Source organism: Epinephelus moara, chromosome 4, assembly GCF_006386435.1.
Source record: "Epinephelus moara isolate mb chromosome 4, YSFRI_EMoa_1.0, whole genome shotgun sequence".
NCBI lineage: Eukaryota > Metazoa > Chordata > Actinopteri > Perciformes > Serranidae > Epinephelus > Epinephelus moara.
Genome location: NC_065509.1, coordinates 18,816,281 through 18,819,180, shown reverse-complemented (window position 1 = coordinate 18,819,180; position 2,900 = coordinate 18,816,281).

Sequence of the window (2,900 nt, the reverse complement as noted above, 5' to 3'; positions counted from 1 at the left end):
TATATATATATAAAAGCATAATTATAAGGCTACGAAAACCAAACGAATTTTATTTTATTGCGATCATACACTTATATAAACATATTAATGGGTAGAATATTCAGATTCAGATTCAGATTTGACAATAAACCATGCCAAATATTACACACTGGCCCTTTAATATTTCATACATATCATCGGCTATGAATGCTTCTCAAGTGATGCAATATATGAGCTGACTTTGTCATTGGGAGGTGTACAGGATGGTGTGACACCTGGGCATGATGGCTGCTAGCTGCAGACCACAGTATGAAACAATTAACAACAACAGTGGTGGGGTTTTTGACGACCCTTTGCAGCATATCCATGGGTGTTTAGGGCACCAAACCTGGCTGTTTTCCACTGACACTTTGCAGCATTTCCCAGTGGTGTTTGAACCATGGAACTTGGCTGTTTTCTACTGACACTTTGCGGCATTTCCAAGCAGCATCTGAGCCACAGAACCTAAGTGGTTTTCACTGTCACGTCCCTGCTTCCATCATTGTTTGAGACACAAAACGTGGGTGTTTAAACCAAAGCATGATCTTTCCCTAACCATAACCTAGTGGTTTTTGTGCCTAAACCTCACCACAGCTTCACCAAAGCACTGTTAAGAAACACAAAGATTCAACTTATCCGCTACAAAATAATGTACAAATGTAACATATTTGTGGTTTGAAGAAATGTAAAATTACTTTTTTTCTGGCCATTGGGTTGACAGACAAGATCCTGCTATGTATCACTCCTCACCTAAAAATAGTCCCAGACAAACACATGATTTACATTTGTTTGAGCAACATCTGCTAAAACCTACAGTGCTCAGTTGTTTTGGAAAATATTGTCCATTTTAAACATGATTGTATATATAGATGTGACCCTCAATTGGAACCAGTGGGCTTGGGGGCAGAGAGTCATGACAAGGTTGGAATATTGGAAAGTACTGAGAAGTGGATTCATTCATTTATGCTTTTGGTCTCTTCATGTGATTCATGGACAGATTGAATAATGTCAGCCTTTTCTTTGAGCTCTTTGTTGTACTTTTGTTTTCTCTATTTCTAACTCGACATTCAGAGTCCCTTCTGGTTGCATCTGAAAAGCCCTCTAATGCAGGCAGAAAGGCCGACCGAGTTCAGCAAAGTTTTAATGTGACACTTGCTATTAATTTGGCCAGTTAATCACAAATGCTCACTATTCTCCATTAACTAAGCTTTTAATGCTCCCATTAAGAATTAATGTCACCCTGCTTTGCACTTCAACATGGGTGAGCTCATTAGAGAAACTCTCTGTACATGGCTCTTCTCTGCCCGGCCATGACACAATACATCAAAGTCCCGGTTCACTGTCTGGATTATATTGTTGGGGAATAAATCTAATCTGGCCCATTTATATCTGTAGCCCAGCCAGGTTCATCATTATCTCCTTGTGTAATCTCAGTATCCTTCACATCTTTCTCCTTCCTCTTGCTTTCCCTCTGTTTTATCTTTCTTTCCCCCCTTTAATCCATCCTTCTTTCTTTCACCTCTACTACTTCAGTAGGACTAAGGGATGAGAGCCAGACACTTTGCATATCTGGCTCCGCTGGATGGTTATGACCCCTATTTATCTGCTGTAGAAATTATAACAGGTGACAAAAAGATGGAGCAGCATTGTGTTCTCCTGCTACTTACACTGTGAATCACAATCACATTGCAATAGGAGAGCTCGAGTGAAATGCTGCCTGGATCTTTTTCATTTAATTAGAAATGGAGCTGAGCTAGAGTTGCTCTGCCGATCACACTGACTCGCAGAGGGAGAGGAAAGGAGGGGCCCAAGTCACAAAAACATCCATCAACACACGAATCTGTCAAGTGTGTGTTTGTGTGTATGTATGTGTGTGTATAGAATGAATACTGCACAGGTAAGAAGGGTGTGTGTAGGTGTGAGGACAGCGGGAGCTTGCAATATCACAGCAGGCTGCATACGAAAGATTTCATTTTCAACATCTCCCCGCACCCTAATCTGTGCGCCAGCTTAGAGCTGGAGAGTCGAACTGAGGGAGAATGGGAAGTATGGAACATGCAAAGCAGCAGAGTACCTGGAACGATGTCAGAGCAAAGAATCAAACAAAAATAGACGCTTGGCAACGTAGAATTTCAGCACCACGGGGTACATTTTACCCTTTTCACTCTTCATTTCACTGCAATGGCTGCAAAATATGGATCAATTACAATATTTATTGCATATTCACAAAATCTGACACCCCCTGCAGAAACACAGGTACATGCTAGCCTTTAGTGGAGACTTCCTCTGTGAGGTTCATCCTGGGCACACAGCACTTAGCACCTGGTGATAATCAAAGCCATGAGCCAGTCAATCAGTGTCAGTCATGTGCTGATCACACGATGTGACCTTATGAACAGCTAAGCCAAGTATCGATCCTCACCTGCAGACTCACACTGACCACGACTCCAAGCACCCTCATAAATCTCTTCGGCTGCTTCTGCAGAGCTAATCCGTCCAGCAGTTGGTGTGAGGCTACTGTGTGTGACATGTCATATTTCCTGGCGAGCCTCTTATTGCATTACAATTGCTCAGCCATATGAATGAACGCATAGGGCAGCACATACTTGCTGAGACAACAGAAATTCCCATTACAATCATTTCAGAACAGTGTGTGGCCATTATGCAGCAGGAGTAAAGTAAATAGGAATTCCATGGCCTGTGAAATATGTATTTGTTTGCTGCACATTGCATTGGGGAAATGCTGTGTGTGTGTGTGTGTGTGTGTGTGTGTGTGTGTGTGTGTGTGTGCTAAAAGAATATGAACTAGGGTCTGTGGGGATGTAAGCTGAAGGGGGGGCGGGGCAGCTCTGAGCCTGCAGGCCCTGGATCAGCCTGACAGA